A 22,299-nucleotide genomic window follows, 5' to 3' on the forward strand; every position below is an offset into this window, starting at 1 on the left:
TTTCCATGGAATTGTATATTTCCATATGCACTCAAGAAAAATATATGGTATACTAAATAATGCCATTTATATTTTCTGTTTCCAATCTTTGGTGCTGTAGTGGACACCCTTGCACTGTCTCCCTGTATTCACCAGTGTGTGTTTCTCTAGAGTAGGAATGAGAGGATTTGCTGGGTCTTGGGGCACAGGCCTGTGGAATGACCACCCTGCATGACTGTGTGTCCTTCCTGTCTGCCTGCAGACCTTGAGAGGATTGGGCCTGTTTCTGTCTTGCACAGGCAATTTCCTTCCCTCCCAAGGCAGCTTTGCAGATCAGAGAGCATCCTGGGAACTTTGCCCATCGGTCAATGCCCAGTTCAGTCCCAACAAGCCCCATCTATCAATCTTAGCTGATTTAGAAAGGATTTACTCTCTAAGTATTGCAGCTGTTTTCAGGTTGGAATGATCTGTTTTCTGACCTGGCCTCCTTCTCCAGTTTCTCGGTGTCCTACCTTCTCTCTGTCCCCTGGTCCCTCTCCATTTCCCTGATCCCCCTTCCCCACATACTTGCCTCTCTGACCCTCCAATCCTCCTCAGCCAGGCTGGACAGTAGCCCCGGAGCCGGGGCTGGGAATGAACGTGCAGCCCCCAGGCCAAGGCCCCGCTCGAGTCCCCACACTTTGCTTCTGCCCAAAGTGGGCACAGGAGTCCCGCCCACCTCTGCCATCATGCCTCACAGCAACCCTGCAAATGTTGTGGCCTGTGTATGTATTATTTATTCAAGAACATTATATGTTTAAAAAAATCTAAATCACAAAGCAAAAAGTAATGGCACCATAATGAAATTGTCAGGTAATACAAAGAAAACATCTGCATAAAAATACTTAGCATAGAAAAATTTCAATTAAAAATAAAACGTGTCTCTTTTCACATTCCTACTGTTCTCTTAACTGAGATCTTTTTTTTTCCCTTTTGTTTTGATTCAGATCAACGGAGAGGGCCAGTGCCTGATTTTAGTAGTGGACGATAGCCTCTCTTATATGGCACAGACTAGATGCCACACACCCATGTTGACACACTTAAAACTAAGCTTATGAGGTAGGTACTACTATCATTATGCCTGCTCATGGATGAAATATTTCAGGCACAGAGAAGTTAAGTGACTTGCTTGAGGTCACACAGCTAGGAAGTAGAAAAGTTGGTATCAGAACACAGATAGGGTGGCTCCAGTGCTAGGATGGTAACCACTGTACTACACTGCCTCTCAGCCTTAATGTGGGCAACTCCCACCCCCCAATTAGGTACATATGTTTGTTTTCCAACGCACTATTCTTATTCTGATATTTCACTTGAATCTCTCAATGACTCTATGAGGGAAGGGAAGACCCAGCTTATGGGCCAGCACAATGCCCCGCACCCAGCCTCACAGACAGACCCCAAGAAATGGTAGCTTGTGACCAAGGGCAGAGATGTGGGTAGGTCCCCAGACTTGGCAGTGCTGTGTAGCATGCAGTACTTGGCGGTGTGTGTGCATGAAGTTGTGCATGAATGCGTGAATGTGTGAGCATGTGCACATGCATGTTTGTGCATGTGTGTGTTTGCATGCACGTGCATGGTGTGTGTGTGTAGGGGAGGGGCATGCACTGGTGTGTCCAGCCTGGCCATCTCGGCATGACCACGTAGCCCTGCATTGGCCCCGCTGCGTCTTTCATCCCCGCAGGGAGCAGCGCCTCAGTCAGGCATAGTGGGATCAGCTGTGTCACTGAAAGCAAGGGCTGTTCAGATCATGGGCAGTACTGTTTGTTTCTGTCACACTTTTATCTTTACTCCCCTGAGCCCAGACCTTAGCATCATAAAATGTCAGAGCCTGGATGAAAATGTGGAGATTATCTAACTCAGGCTGTCCCTTGACAAATGGGGAGACCGAGCCCCAGAGAGGATATTGTTAACATTAAACACAAAATGGAGACCGGATTTGAGAATTCCCTGAGCAGATAAAACCGTGTAGGTCCTGAAAGCAAAATGAAATCCAGCTTATTTCATGAAGGTGAGTGAAAGTTAACTTAGGTTATTTTCTGTTAATGCCCCTGACAATCATAAGAGAAACTTTAGTCTTTTTCCTAAAAATGGTGTGAGATGATCACTTTAAACCTGCCAGCTGAAACCCCATTGTAATCACCAGTCACTGTAAACGCTACTAACTTCCTCATTTTCACTTTATAAGCCATCCTATAACTTCATGCCCCTGATCTTCGTATCAATCTTTGAATTTGGAAGCTCCCAGTTTGCGAACTGTTTTTATAGGCATGATAAACTCTTACTATTTCCTGATTTGGTGGTTTTAATTTAGCTATTTCTGGATTTTTGACAGTACTCACAACTGGAGGAGGTCACCCAGCTAGTTAGGGGCGGGGCTGGGATGAGAACCCGCATCTCCCCACCCAGTTTCACGCTCTTGCCACAGTCCTGGACTTTTGTCTGCAAATAATAGACCAAAGGTTCCTAGGCTGCGGCTGAGGCTGCCTCAAGGCTGGAGAAAGTGGTCGGGAGTCAGAGCTGCTTTGATGTGTCCACCGCTGTGCCTTCTCCACCTTCTCCTCCCAGGGCTCGCATACCACCCTCTCTGGGAGAGCGCTCTGTTCTTATGCTGATCAGAACTCCAGTGGGTGAGCGAATATGCTTTTGATGAATTACAAATGGAAAATGAATAAATTCTTAGTTGATAAATGCAATGAGAAGAAATAGTAAATTGTGTCTTTGATGAAGGTCTTGGGAATGTTTGTGGAATGAATGAATGAAGCATGACAGGATAACAGGAGCCCTGGGAGAGACTGAACTTGACAGGTTTTTGGTCTCTTCATCAAAAGAAAGGGTCAGAGGGCCTCCCTGGTGGCGCAGTGGTTGGGAGTCCGCCTGCCGATGCAGGGGATACGGGTTCGTGCCCCGGTCTGGGAGGATCCCATATGCCGCGGAGCGGCTGGGCCCGTGAGCCATGGCCGCTGGGCCTGCGCGTCCGGAGCCTGTGCTCCGCAACGGGAGAGACCACAACAGTGAGAGGCCCGTGTACCACCAAAAAGAAGAAAAAAAAAAAAAAAAAAAAAAAAAAAAAAAAGAAAGGGTCAGAAAATCCCTTGTGTCACCTCAGGAGGTAAATTACATTTGAGGAAATGAAGAGGCTTCTCTATGGTGGGGAAAGGGTTCCCCTAGACAATAACTCAATTGTTCTGGAAAGGGGGTGTAATTAGAATTCCTATGTGTTCTAGTGACCATCCTGGGGCTGTCCTTAGAAAGTCAGGATGGGAAAGGGGTCTTGAGGGGCGGGCTCTGAAAGGAGGGGCAGCTGGCACTTGCTGATTCGGGCTCTGAGGAAACAGAGAGGTGTGTGCTTGGGGCTGCCCTCTCAGCTATGTGGCAGGCTGAAAACAAGGAGGGGATCCCATCATGCCCTGAAGACACCCAAAGCAAGGCGCCATCACTGAGTGGAGGTCCCCATCTATATGATCAGGCCACTCAAGATGGCTGTTCTCTTGCTCTCTGGACATCCCCTGCTCGACCAGTCCCTGCCTCGCCTACACCCAACTCACCTGACTGACCTTCCCTCTTAATCATAGAGCCTAATCAGTAAATGCCTACATACTTGCCCCTGGCCTCAGCTGGTGATTGTTCTAATCTTTAGATCAGGACATCTCCACCAAGATAGCTTATGAAAGGGGCAGTGAGGGGCATGCGCCTCTGCCGGTTTCCCTGGCAACCGATGAGCCAACCTGATGTCAATTACCTCTGTAACTGTAACCTCCCTCTTTACCCAGGGGTAAAGAATGCTGGTGAGGTGTCCCTCCAGGATCTTACTTCAGCCACGTAAGCTCCCCCATCCATTAAAACACTGATGTCTCTATCGCTGACTCCGGGCTCTTGCTTCAGTCTTGAGGCTGGGCAAGTACAGGGCTTGCAGGCCTGCGGGGTGAGCCCACCGCTGTCCTTAGCATCCATGGGGTGCTGTTTGCACAGTGACGTGGTGTGGCCAGAGCAGTTCTGGCTGCAGGGACTGGCTGGACAGTGGGGCTTCGGTGTGGAAGGCACCAAAGGCTCTCAAGCCTCCAGAGTTTGGAGCAAATGGTGTGTGTGTGTGTGTGTGTGTGTGTGTGTGTGTGTGTGTATGTGTCCAACTGGTTGTATTTGCCTCTTTCTGGGTCAGGTAGGTCATGCCTGTTACTGAACACATAGGGAGGGGCTCCGCAGGAAGCCTCTGAGTTACTGCCTAGTTTTGGAAGATGAGAGCAATTTTTATTTTGCATATCACTTTTAAGCATCTCTCTTTTGTATCCATCTTCTCATTTGTTTCTCACCACACCCTGTGAGGCAGGCAGGGAGGTACTTACCTCCATTTTCTCACAGAGAGGACGGCCTCCTGTGGAGATCATTTAATGAGAGACTGTCTTTCTTCTGCTGCTTCCTTTCACATTTCTCGGGACCTACTATTTCCATGGTCCTGACCAGGGACTACAGGAAGGATGAGAGTGAGGCTGTCAAGTGAAGCTTCTAGGCTGGGAGGAAAGCCAAGCCAGAGGGTGACATCCAGCAAAACACCTGAAACGAGGTGTGGTGACTTATAGTATCACTGCGATAAGGGTTCAGAAAGGGAGTGTCTAGGTCTTTTCCAAGAGTATTAAAATTAGTTTGTTGAGTGACATGAACATTCCTCTTGAAGCAATAGAAAAATTTCAGAGAAAGTAAACAGAAAAGTATACTGAAAATATAAACAGATTAATGAGGAAGAGAAAGATACACTGGAGAGAAATGTCAAACTCCAAATTTAGTTCTTTGAAAAAGAAAACTAATAAAATTGACAACTTTTTTTTTTTAATTTTTATTTTTGGCTGAGTTGGGTCTTTGTTGCTGTGCACAGGCTTTCTCTAGTTGCGGCGAGCGGGGGCTACTCTTCGTTGCAGTGCGTGGACTTCTCATTGTGGTGGATTCTCTTGTTGCAGAGCATGGGTTCTAGGCGTGCAGGCTCAGTAGTTGTGGCACACGGGCTTAGTTGCTCCGCGGCATGTGGGATCTTCCCAGACCAGGGCTTGAACCCGTGTCCCTTGCATTGGCAGGCGGATTCTTCACGTTGTGCCACCAGGGAAGCCCCAAAATTGACAACTTCTGTAACTACAGGAAGCCCGCACACAGCAACGCCGACCCAACGCAGCCAAAAACATATAAATTAATAAAAAAAGAACACTACTGTAAAACAATTTCATGATTACCAGATGGACAAAACTTATTAAAGTCCGAGTACACCAAGGGCCAGTAAGGCTGAGAGGCAATGAGAATATGCATAGACCATTGATGTAAGTGTAAACACCGTGCAGAAAAATTATTACACCTGCCTGCCCTAAGAACCTGCAACTCCATTCCACACGTGAGGGACTCGCCGGGAATAACATTATTATTATTTTAAAAGCAGTCTTTATTCTTCTAAAGATTCACTTTTTTAAACTCATTTTTGACTGCGTCAAGTCTCCGTCGTGACACGCAGGAACTTCGTTTAAGGGTGGAGGAATCTTTTGTTGTTGCAGACGGCATAGGGGATCTTATTTCCATCACCAGCGATCAAACGTGTTTCTCTTGCATGGCAAGGCAGACTTCCACTGGACCACGAGTTAAGTCCCCGAGATAACATTCTTCTAATAATTAAAATGGAGAAAGCAAAACAAACTAACCAACTCTAGACCCATGAAGGAAAAACAAAATGTACAGACTAAGTCTTTTTAATACATTGTAATACCACAGAGCTGAGCTGTCTAGTACTACCGTTGGCCACAAGTGCCTCCCGCGCCCTTAAAAAGGTGACTGGTTTTAATTGAAATGTACTGAGCCTAACACACGCGACACATTTCAGACTTCGAAAAACAAAGAAAAGTGACACCAGCTTGCCAATTTTTCACATTGATTACACGTTGCAATGGTAACTAAATCTACTGGATTAAACAAAACCTACTACTTTCTTCTTTTACTTAAATTCCGTATCTAAAGATACGGAAACAGGACTTCTCTGGGGGTGCAGTGGTTGAAAGTCCGCCTGCCGATGCAGGGAACACGGGTTCGTGCCCGGGTCGGGGATGATCCCACATGCCGCGGAGCGGCTGGGCTCGCGGGCCACGGCCGCTGAGCCTGCACGTCTGGAGCCTGTGCTTCGCAACGGGAGAAGCCACAACACCGAGGGGTCCACGTACCAAAAACAAACAAAAAAACCAACAAACAAAACAGAAAAGAAAACGAAAACTGCGTCTACACCTGTGTGACACCGTTTAACAACACCAACAAAAAAACCTACAGGTGCCTGACTGTTACAACCTTTTTCTACCGATAATGCAAAACCCAGAGTAACAGCACTTTATTTTGAATTTCATGCGAGGTACTGACAGTTGCAGAACGCTTGAAACACAGAAAGCATAACCCAAAACTAAGGGTTATCAAGCTGTAATCAAAACTATAATTGGCTGTTGGGTAACAGCCTTAATCATGAAATATTACTGATAGCGGTGAAACTTATATAGTAACCTAAAAATCAAAAACACCGGAAGCTTTAAGCATGAATTTCTCTTAGTAAGTCTTACTTTATAACGGGTTTGGGTAGCCTTGTCGAAACAAGGCCTCAAAAAATTGGTTTAAAACTCAGAGTTGTTCCTCTCCACGGAAATCTTTAGTAAAAGGCGAAAGATTTATACGATCTGAAGAGAAACCAGAGTATACTAAACATTTTTGTAACTCTCACCTGGGGTAAGAGAAACTCCTAGAACACTGATAGTGGCTAGTTAACACCAAGATCCAGTGCCTGAACAAAAATTTCTAGACTAGTCTGTAAATAAAGGGTCTAATTTTAGAAAATATAAGTAGAAGATAATTTTAAATTTTGCCATTTTAAACTTGTACTATGTGCAGTGCACTGTGGGTATGCAAATGAGGCAAGCTCGCGTCCTTTCCGTTCGGGAAAGATCTTAGTATTCACACAGTGCCCCTGCGTCACCACTAGGCGGCGAAGCGGAGGATTGGCAGGCTGGCATCCACACGCCGGACTGATCAGAGACCCAGGTTTTATGTTTCGTACATTTGTACGTCTGAGTTTGATTTCTGTTAAAGACTTTGCTGTTAAATTGGAAAAGAAAAAAATAGCAAGTAAGTAATCGGCACAAAATTCAGGACCGTGGTTTCTCCCTTCAGTGGAGTGAGGGCATTCGGGAGTTTTAAAATTTGGCAATTTCCTTTTTCTTAAAATGAGTGGTGGGCGCACAGGTGTTTTGTCTGTTTTGCACCGTGCACGTCCGGAATGTACACTCTAGAATATTATGCCGTTTGTGAAAAATTCGTAGCAGTAGCCTCTTTAAAATTGCAGCTTGCGGAATTCCCTGGCGGTCCAGTGGTTAGTACTCGGAGCTTTCACTGCCTGGGCCAGTGTTCCATCCCTGGTGGGGGAACTAAGATACCTTAAGCTGAGTGGCAGAAAAAAAAAAAAAAAAATGGAGATTGCGCCCTCCGCTCGGTTTCAGGTTTCCTGCCTCTTCATCTGATGCTACTTATGGCGATGAAACCTTGTATTTCAGTTTCAGACCTCGAGTATCATCCTATGTATTTTTTTTTAATAAATGTATTTATTTATTTATTTATTTATTTATTTATGGCTGCATGGGGTCTTCTCATTGCGGTGGCCTCTCTTGTTGTGGGGCACGGGCTCTAGGCACGCGGGCTTCAGTAGCTGTGGCTCGAAGGCTCTAGAGCGCAGGCTCAGTAGTTGTGGCGCACAGGCTTAGCTGCTCCGCGGCATGTGGGATCCTCCCAAACCAGGGCTCGATCCCATGTCTCCTGCATTGGCAGGCGGGTTCTTAACCACTATGCCACCAGGGAAGTCCCATGCCACCAGAGAAGTCCCCATCCTGTGTTTTTAAAATGAGCTGTAATCTCCTCAGCGGTGCTCAGCTGCTCGGTCGCCCGGCCTATACAGACTCCTTCTTAACTATTGTAGTAACTGAACCATCTTGGAAAAGGAAACTTAAGCTCCTTTTGTTTTTTTCTGGCAGCTTGTGTCAATGTTCCACTTCCCAACTTTGACACCTTCTCTGAGCTGTCATGTTTGTTTGCATTTCTTTTTGCTGGTTCTTTTGCTAACAAGTCGATCAAATTTGACATACATTTGATTTAAATTTGTCTAATACATTTTAAAAACAGCTTTTGGGGGGATATAATCCACTTACCATAAAGTTCACCAATTTAATGTGTACAATTCAATGGTTTTTAGCGTATTCACAGAATTGTGCTATCATCACAATCTAGTGGGGTTTTTTTGGCCTTCCCCGCGGGGCATGTGGGATCTTAGTTCCCCTAACAGGGATGGAACCTGCCCTTCCTGCAGTGGAAGCTCAGAGTCTTAACCACTGGACCACCAGGGAAGTCCCCACAGGGTAGTTTTAGAACATCTTCATCAACCCAAAAAGAAACTGTACCCATTAGCAGTTATTCCCCATCTTCCCCATCCCCCAGCCTCTACCAAACACTAACCTACTTTCTGTCTGCACCTACTCTGGACATTTCATATAAATGGAAGCATAAAACCTGTGGCTTTTTGTGACTGGCTTCTTTCACTTAGCATAATGTTTGTGAGATTCATTCACGCCTACATTTGTTTTGATACTCTTTTGCATTCTTGCTGTATTTCACAGAGTAATGGGGAGTTAAAGACCCATGCAGATGCAGGGTTCCAGCCCTAAGAAGATAGCTATTTACCTCACAGGGCTTGGCCTGGGGCTAAGGCACTGAGGGGACAGGAAAGGAGCAACTCTCTGAAGAGTGTTTCCCTACTCCGAGATTGTAGGGGACCTTTGGTCTCCTTCATTCTAGAAGGTCCTGGGCAGCTTTCACTGGTTAGAGGACCACAAGGAAGGTTAACTTTTTTTTTTTTTTAAGTAAAGGAAAGAGCTACTTTTCACAGTGGGTATTCAATTAATAGGACTCCTTACTTTTATTTATTTATTAATTAAATTTTTATTTATTTTTGGCTGTGTTGGGTCTTCATTGCTGCGCTCTGGCTTTCTCTAGTTGCGACGAGTTGGGGCTACTCTGTTGTGGTGCATGGGCTTCTCATTGCGGTGGCTTCTCATTGCGGAGCATGGGCTCTAGGCACACGGGCTTCAGTAGTCATGGCATGTGGGCTCAGTAGTTGTGGCTCGCGGGCTCTAGAACACAGGCTTAGCACTTGTGGTGCACAGGCTTAGTTGCTCTGCGGCATGTGGGATCTTCGTGGACCAGGGATCGAACCTGTGTCCCCTGCATTGGCAGGCAGATTCTTAACCACTGCGCCGCCAGGGAAGTCCCTAGCCTTGCCTGTTCTTGTGGATTGTTCTCTGGTTCCTATTTGTTGTGGCTGGATTCCAGAGGCCACAGCTACAAGTGGCAGGTCTGAGAGTTGGAACGACACCTAACCCTTTCAGATTCTGCAGTGGAGAAGCGCGCTCCTGTGGAAGGTGAACTGAGCCTCTAGCTCTCAGCTCTTGTTCCTTGCTCATTTGTGCTGCAACGTCTGTTTGCCACAAGGAGGTGCTGCTTCCCTTTTAGTGCTCAATTCCTGCCACAAGGCCCACCTCTTAAGGACAGGGATTCCAACGTTTTGCTCTCAGGCCTCAGAGAAAGAATTTTGAAACTATGTTTCTCTTGCACATTTTAAAGATCATATGTACAGTTTTCGTAAGATAACTTACAACATGATATGTTTAAATAGATGCAAAAGATGAATATTGTGCATTGTAAATATTGATACTCTAAATTGTTACATCACTTAATTTTTTTTTTTACATCATTATTGGAGCATAATTGCTTTACAATGTTGTATTAGTTTCTGCTGTATAACAAAGTGAATCAGCTATACATATACATATATCCCCATATCTCCTCCCTCTTGCCTCTCCCTCCCACCCACCCTATCCCACGCCTCTAGGTGGACAAAAAGCACCGAGCTGATCTCCCTGTGCTATGCAGCTGCTTCCCACTAGCTATCTGTTTTACTTTTGGTTATGTATATATGTCAGTGCTACTCACTTCATCCCAGCTTAACCTTCCCCCTCCCTGTGTCCTCAAGTCCATTCTCTACATCTGCGTCTTTATTCCTGTTCCGCCCCTGTTACATTACTTTAAATTGTAACCAGTGGAAGGTAAATACCCAAGAAATTTGATACCTACCGTCTGTAATTTTTTTTTTTTTTTTTTTTTTTTTTTTTTTTTTGCCGTACGCAGGCCTCTCACTGCTGCGGCCTCTCCCGTTGTGAAGCACAGGCTCCGGACGCACAGGCTCAGCGGCCATGGCTCACAGGCCCATTCGCTCCGCAGCATGTGGGATCCTCCCGGACCGGGGCACGAACCCGTGTCCCCTGCATCGGCAGGCGGACTCCCAACCACTGCGCCACCAGGGAAGCCCTGTAATTTTTTTTTTAATAAATAAATTTATTTATTTATTGGCTGCGTTGGGTCTTCGTTGCTGCACGCGGGCTTTCTCTAGTTACAGCGAACGAGGCTACTCTTCGTTGTGGTGCGCGCGCTTCTCATTGCGGTGGCTTCTCTTTTTTCGGAGCACAGGTGCTAAGCACGCGGGCTTCAGTAGTTGTGGCTTGTGGGCTCTAGAGTGCAAGCTCAGTAGCTGTGGCACACGGGCTTAGTTGCTCTGAGGAATGTGGGATCTTCCCAGACCAGGGCTTGAACCTGTGTCCCCTGCATTGGCAGGCGGATTCTTAACCAGTGTACCACCAGTGAAGTCCCTGTAATTTTTTTTTTAAGTTTTTGCATAATTCCTTTTGATTCTTGAACTTTTTTCCCCTCTTCCATTTCCCCAAGAATTTAATACAATTATATTTTCATACCTGAAAGTATTTTATTGATCACCCAATCATATTCTTCTATGACAAAATAAGTACATTAATTGAATTTTAAAACTTTTTTCACATCCTTTAAACTTAAAAAATTTTAAAAATATTTATGTATTATTTAGGCTGCTCTGGGTCTTAGTTGTGGCACGTGGGATCTTCATTGTGGCATGTTTAGTTGCAGCATGTGGACTCTTAGTTGTGGCATGTGGACTCTTAATTGTGGCATGCATGCGGCATCCAGTTTCCCACCCAGTGATCGAACCCAGGCCCCCTGCTTCGGGAGTGTGGATTCTTACCCACTGGACCATCAGGGAAGTCCCTGAACTTAAAATTTTATGCACTAATGTTTTTCTTCTGGATTGACTTATTACAGTTATTAGTACATGCTTGATCAATACAACATGAATATATTACAACTTTTGATAATTATTAAACATAAGTGTGTCGGGACTTCCCTGGTGGTCCAGTGGGTAAGGCTCTGCATGCCCAATGCAGGGGGCCCAGGTTCTAACCCTTGTCGAGGAACTAGATCCCGCATGTATGCCACAGCTAAAGATCCTGCACGCTGCAACGAAGTTCCCACATGCTGCAACTAACACCCAGAGCAGCCAAAATGAATAAATATTTAAATAAATAAATAAAGTTTCCAAGAGATACTTTCCACCTCTTACATTGGCAGAGAACAACAACAACAGGATTTTTTTTAAATGTCATTTTGTTGGAACAGCATTTCTTAATTAGATGGATGGGTAGTATTGGGTTGGCCAAAGAGTTAGTTTCGTTTTTAACATCTTACGGAAAAACCCGAATGAACTTTTTGGCCAACCCAATACTTATTGCTAGAAAAGACAGAGTTCAGTTTCAATGCTTCCCCCTACCCCCATTTTTTTTTTTTTTTTTTTTTTTTGCGGTACGCGGGCCTCTCACTGTTGTGGCCTCTCCCGTTGCGGAGCACAGGCTCCGGACGTGCAGGCTCAGTGGCCATGGCTCACAGGCCCAGCCGCTCCGTGGCATATGGAATCCTCCCGGACCGGGGCACGAACCCGCGTCCCCTGCATCGGCAGGCGGACTCTCAACCACTGCGCCACTAGGGAAGCCCCCCTACCCCTATTTTTATAACTGTAACCTGAGAAAGCTTTTCCCCATAAATCAGTAGATGGAAGGGGTTTCAACAGTGTCGCTCACTACTGTGACCAAATAGAACTTGGGTCTGCTCTCCCACGCGTCCAGTAAAGCCATTCCCCTGACACTGGGTTCTGGTAAAGGAAAGTGCAGCATTCATTGCAGGGCTCCAAGCAAGGAATGCCACGTAGTTAAGGCCTGATGGTTTTCAGGAAAACGTTTCTAAAGACAGAGTGCAGGAGAGGGTTGTGGTGGGAGTAATCAGCTGTGGACATTCTTCTGATTGGTTGGTGGTGAAGTAATAGGGAATCAACATCATAAATCTTCAGGCGGTTCCAACGCAGCTGGGGTCTATGTGCTTGGGATCAGCATACAGTTAACTTCTTTCTTCTGATGGGGTTTTCAGCCTCTGCAAAACAGCTCAAAAGAATATAGCTCAGAATGTTATCTGTAGACCTTGAGGGGGAACTAAAAGTCCTTGACTTTGTTTAATAGCTGAACAATTTTGTTGTCTTGCTTGACTGTTTTCCCTTGTTTCTGCATTTTCTCACTTCTCTGCTTAAGTTTATTATTTGCAACTTGTGGAAGGCCTAGGAGGCTAGTTTTTCTACAAACAGGAAGCAGGCAGAGAACACTGTGTGTGTGTGGGGGGGGGTTCTGACTTGGGAAGACCTCATAGTATCCTGTTTGGTTATACTACCACATAATGAATTTTCAGGTGACAACTGAATTAAGTCTTCCCTAAACTCTGTTGAACGAAAAGATTTGGAATTATTTTATTTGTTTATTTTGGTTGCATGGGGTCTAAAGTGCAAGCTGCAGGCTCCTCCACTGGAAAATGGATTTTTTACCACTGGACCACCAGAGAAGTCCCACTCAATGATTACTTATATTATCCACACAAACAACATTTAACGTTTTAGATAAACCTATTTGATTAAGTAAATTGTGTTGTTAATATCAATTTCATCTGTTTCTTTTTGATCAGGCTTATTTTTTTTGTAATGATAATTTTGCCTTCTACTTCAGTATTTTTTTAAGCTGTACTGGGTTTTAATTGCAGAATGTGGGCTTTTTAGGGATTTTTAGTTGTGGCATGTATGCATAAGAGGATCAGTTGGATTGAAGCTGGGTATCCTGTACAGGGACCAGGAAGTCTTACCCACTGGAACACCAGGAAGAGCCCCAATCTAGCTTTTATTTTCATATCGTCTGCAAAATATGTAACTCTAACACCTCTCAGACACTGAAGAACAAAAAACACTAGAAGTACCTAAAACTACACCTCGTAAAACACAGGATATCTAGAAAAAAGTTTTTCACTTTAATACGCCCAGATTATATATATATCACCAACAAAATTTTGCTTTTAAAAACAAAAAGGTAGGGCTTCTTTGGTGGCTCAGTGGTTGAAAGTCCGCCTGCCAATGTAAAGGACAGGGGTTCGTGTTCTTGTCCAGGAAGACGCCACGTGCCGCCAAGCAGCTGGGCCTGTGAGCCATGGTCTGAGCCATGGTCGTTAAGCCTGCGCATCCGGAGCACAAGCTCCGCCAATGGGAGAAACCACAACAGTGAGAAACTTGCGTACCGGGAGAAAAAGAAAAGTATTAATTTTTCTGTTTTTACCACAGTTACGCAGTCTTGCTACAGCAAGACCTCAAAAAATTACTGTTAAGACTCAGTTGTTTCTCTCCACGGAAATCTTTAGTAAAAGGCGAAAGATTTATTCGATATGAAGAGAAACCAGAGTATACCAATCAACTTCTGTAACTCATTTTTCCAGTAACTACAACTCCTAGTTCACTGATGGTGGCTATTTATCCCCAGAGTTACTGCCAGAATAAATTTATTCAAGGAATTCTGAAAATAATATTTTCATACTTAGAAAAGTTGAGTAAGAAATAAATTTTTATTAACTTGAAAACAATTAAACTATTTGCAGTGTATTATGGGTATGCAAATAAACCTGAATAATCTCTCTTTACACTCCGGAAATACCTTAGTACTATATTCAACCATTGCTCTGGGGCCACCTTTAAGGGCAAAGCGGTGGCTTGGCTGCCTGGGATCTTAACTCCATCCTTGTCTACTAGAGACATTATGATCTTATCTATTTGTACACTGGGACTATGATATCTTTTAAATAAAGTAATTTTCTGATAGTTGGGGCGGGGGTGGGCCATGAGAATAGCAAAGTAATGGTTAATATGAAATCCAGGATACTGGTTACCTGCAGTGTGGAGTGAGGGGTAAGATTGTGGAAAGGACCACAGAGGTTTCAAAGGTGTTGGCAATATCTTTTTTTTTAAACTGGGAGGGAGGCATCAAGTATTCATTTTATTACTTTAAAATTTTTATTTATATATCATATAACATTGTATATCATATTTATGAACATTATGAATCTTTCCCATCATTGAGGTCTACTTTTATGTCATTTCATACAGTTTTATAATTTTACCATAAAGATTATTTTGGTTAGATTTACTTCACTCTTTTTTTTTCTTTTAAATTTTTTAGCATCTTTATTGGAGTATAGTTGCTTTACAATGGTGTGTTAGTTTCTGCTTTATAACAAAGTGAATCAGCTATACATATACATATATCCCCATATCTCTTCCCTCTTGCGTCTCCCTCCCACCTTCCCTCCCCCACCCCTCTACGTGGTCACAAAACAAGGAGCTGATCTCCCTGTGCTATGTGGCTGCTTCCCACTAGCTATCTATTTTACATTTGGTAGTATTTATAATTCCTTGACACTCTCTCACTTCATCCCAGCTTACCCTTCCCTCCCTGGGTCCTTAAGTCCATTCTCTATGTCTGCGTCTTTATTCCTGTCCTGCCCCTAGGTTCTTCAGAACCTTTTTTTTTTTTTTAGATTCCATATATATGTGACAATATGGTATTTGTTTTTTTATTTCTGACTTACTTCACTCTGTATGACAGACTCTAGGTCCATCCACCTCACTACAAATAACTCAATTTCATTTCTTTCTTTTTTTTTTTTTTTTTTTTTTTTTGCGGTATGCGGGCCTCTCACTGTTGTGGCCTCCCCCGTTGCGGAGCACAGGCTCCGGACACGCAGGCTCCGGATGCGCAGGCCCAGCGGCCATGGCTCACGGGCCCAGCCGCTCCGCGGCATATGGGATCCTCCCAGACCGGGGCACGAACCCGTATCCCCTGCATCGGCAGGTGGACTCTCAACCACTTGCGCCACCAGGGAGGCCCTCATTTCTTTTTATGGCTGAGTAATATTCCATTGTATATATGTGCCACATCTTCTTTATCCATTCATCTGTCGATGGACACTGGGTTGCTTCTATGTCCTGGAGATTATAAATAGTGCTGCAATGAACATTGTGGTACATGTCTCTTTTTGAATTATGGTTTTCTCAGGGTTAATGCCCAGTAGTGGGATTGCTGGGTTGTATGGTAGTTCTTTTTTTCCCCTAACTTTTTATTTATTTAAATTTATCAATTAATTAATTATTTTGGTGAAGGATAACTTTTTTTGGAATTTTATTTTATTTATTTTTTTATACAGCAGGTTCTTATTAGTCATCCATTTTATACACATCAGTGCATACATGTCAATCCCAGTCTCCCAATTCATCACACCACCCCCACCCCCACCCCCTGCCATTTTCCCCCTTTGGTGTCCATACGTTTGTTCTCTACATCTGTGTCTCAATTTCTGCCCCGCAAACCAGTTCATCTGTACTATTTTTCTAGGTTCCAAATATATGCGTTAATATATGATATTTGTTTTTCTCTTTCTGACTTACTTCACTCTGTATGACAGTCTCTAGATCCATCCACGTCTCTACAAATGACCCAATTTTGTTCCTTTTTATGGCTGAGTAATATTCCATTGTATATATGTACCACATCTTCTTTACCCAGTTGTCTGTCGATGGGCATTTAGGTTGCTTCCATGACCTGGCTATTGTAAATAGTGCTGCAGTGAATATTGGGGTGCATATGTCTTTTTTTTTTTTTTTTTTTTTTGCGGTACGCAGGCCCCTCACTGTTGTGGCCTCTCCCATTGCGGAGCACAGGCTCCAGACGCGCAGGCTCAGCGGCCATGGCTCACGGGCCCACCCACTCCACGGCATGTGGGATCTTCCCGGACCGGGGCACGAACCCGTGTCCCCTGCATCGGCAGGAGGACTCTCAACCACTGTGCCACCAGGGAAGCCCCTCTTAATAATTTTTGAGCAAAGGTCCTGCATCTTCATTTTGTACTGGGCCTCAAAATGTATCTGGTAAAAATTGTTTTGATTAAACTAATAGCATTCTGTTCCTAGTATATTGCATTTTTTTTCTTCTTGCAGTGTAGGTGGATATTGAGCTAATCATAAGTTTTCCCTTTTAATATATGAATGTGGGAAATTACATTCATAGATTTTCCATCGTATATTATCTCTGCATTTATATCCTAAACTCAACTTAACAATAATGGATTTTTAAGTAGACTTAATTTTTTAAGAAAAGTTTCGAACTTACTTTAATTATGAAGATAATGCAGAGTTTCTGTATACCCCACACCCAGTTATCCCAGTCATTAACATGTTATTGTTAATATGGTACATTTGTTATAATTAATGAATCAATAGTTTGTAGTTTATTCAGATTTCCTTGGTTTTTATCTAATGTCCTTTTTCTGTTGAAGCATCCTACCCAGGATACTACACTGTATTTAGTTGTCTCCTTAGGTTCCTCTGGGCTGTGAGTTTCTTAGAGTTTCCTTGTTTTGATGACTTTGACAGTTTTGAGGCATACTGATATTTTACAGAATCCTCCTCTGTTGGAATTTGTCTGATGTTTTTCTCATGATTAGACTGGGGTAATGTGTTTTTGAGAGGAAGACCACATAGGTATATTGTCATTTTCATCGTCTCATTTCTTTTTTTTTTTTTTTTTTTTTTTGCGGTACGCGGGCCTCTCACTGTTGTGGCCTCTTCCGTTGCGGAGCACAGGCTCCAGATGCGCAGGCCCAGTGGCCATGGCTCACGGGCCCAGCTGCTCCACGGCATGTGGGATCTTCCCAGACCGGGGCACGAACCCGTGTCCCCTGCATCGGCAGGCGGACTCCCAACCACTGCGCCACCAGGGAAGCCCTCATCGTCTCATTTCAAAGGTACATACATCAACATGACTTATCACTGTTGATATGATGACATTAATCACCTCCAGAGAGGGGAGAGGGGATGGAAGTTGAATAAATCACCAGTGGCCAATGATTTAATCAACCATGCCTAAGTAATAAGGCCTCCATAAAAATCCAAAAAGGATTGAGAGAGGTTGAGAGAAATCCAAAAAGGTTGAGAGAGCTTTGGGGTTGGTGAATATGTGGTGATGCAGGGAGAATGGTGTGCCCAGAAAGAGCATGGAAGTTCTGTGCCCCTTCCCATACACTTGCCCTGTCATCTCGTTCATCTGGCTATTCCTGCGTTCTATCTTTTTAGACAGTAAGTTAACTTTTTTCCTGAATTCTATGAGCCACTGAAGAAAATAAATCAAATCCAAGGAGAGGGACATGGGAACCTCTTATTTATAGCCAGTTGGTCAGAAGCACAGGTGACAACCTGGACTTGAGATTGCAGCAAAAAATTGTGAGACATGCAAAGATAGAGGAAAGTGTGACCCGTACACTGGGGAAAAAAAACAGTCAACAAAAACTGCCTGTGAAAGCAAGCAGATGTTGGTTTAACAGGCAAAGCCTTCAAAGTAGCCATTATAAATATGTTCAAGGAATTAAAGGAAGTGATTAAAGAAGTAAAGGAAGGAATCAGGACAATGTTATATCAAGTAGAGAATATCTTATTGATAGAAATAAGATACAAATTATTTAAAAAGAAACAAATGGAAATGCTGGAGTTGAAAAGTACAATAATTGAAATGAAAAATTCACTAGAGGGAACTTCCCTGCTGGCACAGTGGTTAAGAATCTGCCTGCCAATGCAGGGGACACGGGTTTGAGCCCTGGTCCAGGAAGATCCCACATGCTGTGAAGCAACTAAGCCCGTGTGCCACGACTACTGAGCCTGTGCTCTAGAGCCTATGAGCCACAACTACTGAGCCTGTACACCACAACTACTGAGCCCATGTGCCACAACTACTGAGCCTGTGTACTGCATCTATTGAAGCCCGTGTGCCTAGAGCCCATGCTCCACAACAAGAGAAGCCACCATAGTGAGAAGCCCGCGGACTGCAATGAAGAGTATCCCCTGCTCGCCGTAGCCAGAGAAAGCCCGCCCACAGCAACAAAGACCTAACACAGCCAAAAATAATAAAAAAATTCTCTAGAGGGCTCAGCAGTAGATGTAAATTGAGAGAAGAAAGAACCAAATTTTTTTAAAAAATAAATTTATTTATTTTATTTGTTTATGTTTGGCTGCGTTGGGTCTTCATTGCTGCATGCGGGCTCTCTCTAGTTGTGGTGAACGGGGGCTACTCTTCATTGCAGTTGTGTAGGCTTCTCATTGCGGTGGCTTCTCTTGTTGAGGAGCATGGGCTGTAGGCGCGCGGGCTTCAGTAGTTGTGGCACGTGGGATCAGTAGTTGTGGCACATGGGCTTAGTTGCTCCGTGGCATGTGGGATCTTCCCAGACCAGGGCTTGAACCCGTCTCCCCTACATTGGTAGGTGGATTCTTAACCACTGTGCCACCAGGGAAGTCCCAGAACGAGATAATTTGAAGATAGATTGATAGAGATTATGTAATCCAAAGAACAAAGAGGAAAACAATGAAGAAAAATTAACAGAGCCTCAGAGAAATGTCGGACACCATTAAACACATCAACATATGTGAAATGGTAGTACCGGAAGGAGAGAAGAGAGAAAGGAACAGAAAAAATATTTGAAGAAATAATAGCTGAAAACGTCCCAGATTATAGCAAAACAATCATTTTCACATCCAGGAATCCAATGAACTCCAAATAAAATACAATCAACAAGTTCCACAAACAGACACAGCATAGTAAAAATGCCTAAAGCCAAAGACAAGGAGTGAATCTTGAAAGCAGCAGGAGGATAATACCTCATTTCTTACTCATAAGAGCCAAAAGGTAGAAGCAATCCAAATGACCATTCACTAACGAATGGATAAACAAAAGGTGGTATAGTTGCATAATGGAATACTATTCAGCCCTAAAAAGGAATGAAGTACTGATACATGCTAAAACATGGATGCACCTTGAAAACAAAAACATTATATTAAGTGAAAGAACAAGTCACAAAACACCACATGTTATATGATTCCATTTATATGAAGTGTCCAGAATAGGCAAATCTAAAGAGACAGAAAGCAGATTAATGGTTGCTTAGGGCTGGGGTAGATGGGAGTATAGGGTGGTGATAGCCTAAGTATATAGGGTTTCTTTTTGATGTGATGAAAGTGTTTTTAAATTCACTGCAGTGATGGTTGCACATATCTGTGAATATACTAAAAACTATTAAGTTTTATACTTTAAATTGTTTGGGCTGTGGATTATATCTCAATAAAGTTGCTTTAAAAAGAAAAAAACAAGAACCACAGTGACATGGAACTAGATAACCCAGCTTGCTCTCAAGAGCTCCCAGACCCTCAGAGACCTTGCCACATCCCCTACAACATGGGTATTATCACCACGATTCTCATTTCATGTATGAGAAAACACACTCAGTGAAAACAAATTTCATGTATTCATCCAACAAACAATCCTTGAGGCCAATGAGGTGGCCTTGATACTGAGCAGGGCCTTGTGGGGCTCCTGGACACAAAGCCTTTCTGTGTCCCCCATTTCTTTGATTACAGGAAACAGCCTTCATTCAGCCTCCAAGACCTTCCCTGAGTTCCAATGGGCAGATTCAAGCAGTTGTTAATTAGGGAAGGGGGGAGATGCAAGACCAGGGAGAAACAAACATTCAAGAGCAGCCTTGGGGCAAGGTCCTGTTTCCCCATCAATGGATACACAAAACAATATCTTTGAGCTATTTTTCAGACACTGAAACCCCTCCATGTGGGAAAAGTTAACAATTAAGGATGGTATGCTGCCCACAAGCATGCAGACCCCAGACCAGTTGGACCTGAGGGTTGATGATGCTGACTTCTGAGGCAGGAGATAGATGGGCTCCAGGCTAGGCATTTATAACTGGCCTCCTATTCACACCTCCTGGGTGAGAAGAAGAGCTGCAGGCCGCACATTCATTACCGGCCTGTTTACACTTCCTGAAGCAAGAGACAAACAGGCTCCAGGAGTACATATTTATGACCGGAATCCTGTCTATATTTTGAGATCTGCACCTCAATATAAAAACCAGCAACAGGAATAGGGTAAATAACCAGACATTGGACACTTTTTTTATGGCAGGGACAGAGAGGGACTAAACCCTTTTAAAAGATCAAGAGGTCGTACATTTCCCATCCTTGGGGCAAGGGAGACATTGCACATGCGCAGAAAGGCTCCTTGGGGTCAAAAAGGAGGGCACGCCACCCCATAACATGTGATACTAAGGCCATCCCATAGCCCTCTGGGCTGTAATCCATATTGGAAAAAAGTTGCGCACGCATGTTGGGGAGGGTCCTAGGGCAGGTCAGGTGTGGAAACAGAAACCAGATAATTGGCCAAAGGTAATCAAAGGCCTGGAAGAACTGCCCTATATAAATGACTTAACTGCCTCTTTACTGCACTCCTCCTCATTAGGGAGGATGCCCACACCCTTACTCTCTGGGTGTGCATCTCTGCCTTGCTTCTTTTTTTTTTTTGAATTTTATTTTATTTATTTTTATACAGCAGGTTCTTATTAGTTATCTATTTTATACATATTAGTGTATACATGTCAGTCCCAATCTCCCAATTCATCCCACCACCACCACCCCACCACCCCTGCCACTTTCCCCCCTTCTGCCTTGCTTCTATCTTAACGAAACAAACTGTTACTCTGTGTGCTCTCCCACTTGTTGTTGTGCTATGTCTCTAATAATAAACACTGTACCTGTTTTTACAGTTTTTGCCTCTGTGAGAAATGCATTTTTCACTGGGGGCAAAAGCCAGGGCGTGTGGTAGCTAGGATTCCTGGTTTTTATCCAGGCTACCCAGGTTCAATTCCTGGGCAGGGAATTAACATCTTGCTTCACGCCACCACTCACTGCTGCCTCTCTGAGATCACTCCTACTTACCTCACCACCAACCCATCAGAAGAATGTCCACAAGCTGATCACGCCCTCATTGAACAATTACTATAAAACTTCTCACTATCTTCTCCAAGTGGGGGGACGCATGGTTTTGAAGGCATTAGCCCGTTGTGGCCCCCTTTGCCTGGGAAACCAATAAAGCTGTTCTTTTCCACTTCACCCAAAACTCCGTCTCCGAGATTCAATTCAGCCCTGGTGTACAGAGAAGCTGAGCTTTTGGCATCAGCCCTGCCTAAGGGCCCACAGTGAAGAAGAGGAGGAAGGAGGGATGGTTCCCAGGTCACCTGCCCCCCTGCTGCAGGCTTTCTGGGCCTGAGCTTCAGCAGCCGTGTTAGAACTCCTGGGTCCCATGAGGCTCCCAGGACTTTGGGGGCACTAAGGGCCTTTTCTGAGGCCATAAGGCTCTCAGACACTTTTTGGTGCTTCTGGAGCAGTACAGGCCTCACAGCAACCAGAGGTTTGATGCAGACTCCTGGGAGCAGCCAGCACTCATTCCCTGGCCTGGGAAGCCCTGTGGTGGCTGGGGTCTGGTCTCGCTCTTGCTCCCAAAGTCATACCTACAATCCAACAGCAAGGACCTCTGCTCTGAGCTCAGGGTCCTGCTCAGCCTGGATGCAGAAGGTGAAGTTCCTCCCTCAGAGGATGCTGGAGTGTGGAGGTGTGGGTAGGGTGCTGAGGGGCTTCTTGGTGTAGGAATTAGTGATGACCTGTGCTTAGATTTCCATGTGACCATGAGGCCAAAATGTGGGGTTTTCTCTAATGGGCAGAGGGCATGGGAGTCTTGTCCCTTCTCTCCTGCAGAGTTGGGTCAATCTCCCCTCTGCCCTCCCCCATTTCTTGTCTCCTCAGGCTCCCTTTCATGCAGGGCCCCAAAGGAGGATCTTGGCATGTCTTGTGAGAGGCCAGAGACTTTAGCAATGCAGAGAATTCTGGAGGCTGAAAGGCAGAGGAAAGGTCTTTTAGTTTTCAGAATCCCAGATTTACCCTGTCTGGCTGTGCAACCTTGGGCAATCATACCAGCAGTCTGAGACTCAGTTGCCCTGGGTGTTAAAAGGCTCCTTCTGCACGGCCCGTCTTGGAGGGAAATGATTCAAGAGGGAGGCAGTAGGTAGTAGCAATTCCCC

At 44.4% G+C, this 22,299-nt stretch overlaps 2 non-coding genes across 2 annotated transcripts; both read right to left on the minus strand.

Annotated features, from left to right (window-relative positions):
* Nucleotides 1–6,605: 6,605 nt before the first annotated feature.
* LOC132489811 (U5 spliceosomal RNA) lies at nucleotides 6,606–6,721 on the minus strand. Its single transcript, XR_009532182.1, has one exon. It is a non-coding gene; the product is annotated as a U5 spliceosomal RNA (small nuclear RNA).
* A 6,915-nt stretch (nucleotides 6,722–13,636) lies between these two features.
* Nucleotides 13,637–13,751, minus strand: LOC132489823 (U5 spliceosomal RNA). Its single transcript, XR_009532193.1, has one exon. It is a non-coding gene; the product is annotated as a U5 spliceosomal RNA (small nuclear RNA).
* Nucleotides 13,752–22,299: the final 8,548 nt, after the last annotated feature.

Source organism: Mesoplodon densirostris, chromosome 4 (assembly GCF_025265405.1).
Source record: "Mesoplodon densirostris isolate mMesDen1 chromosome 4, mMesDen1 primary haplotype, whole genome shotgun sequence".
Lineage (NCBI taxonomy): Eukaryota > Metazoa > Chordata > Mammalia > Artiodactyla > Ziphiidae > Mesoplodon > Mesoplodon densirostris.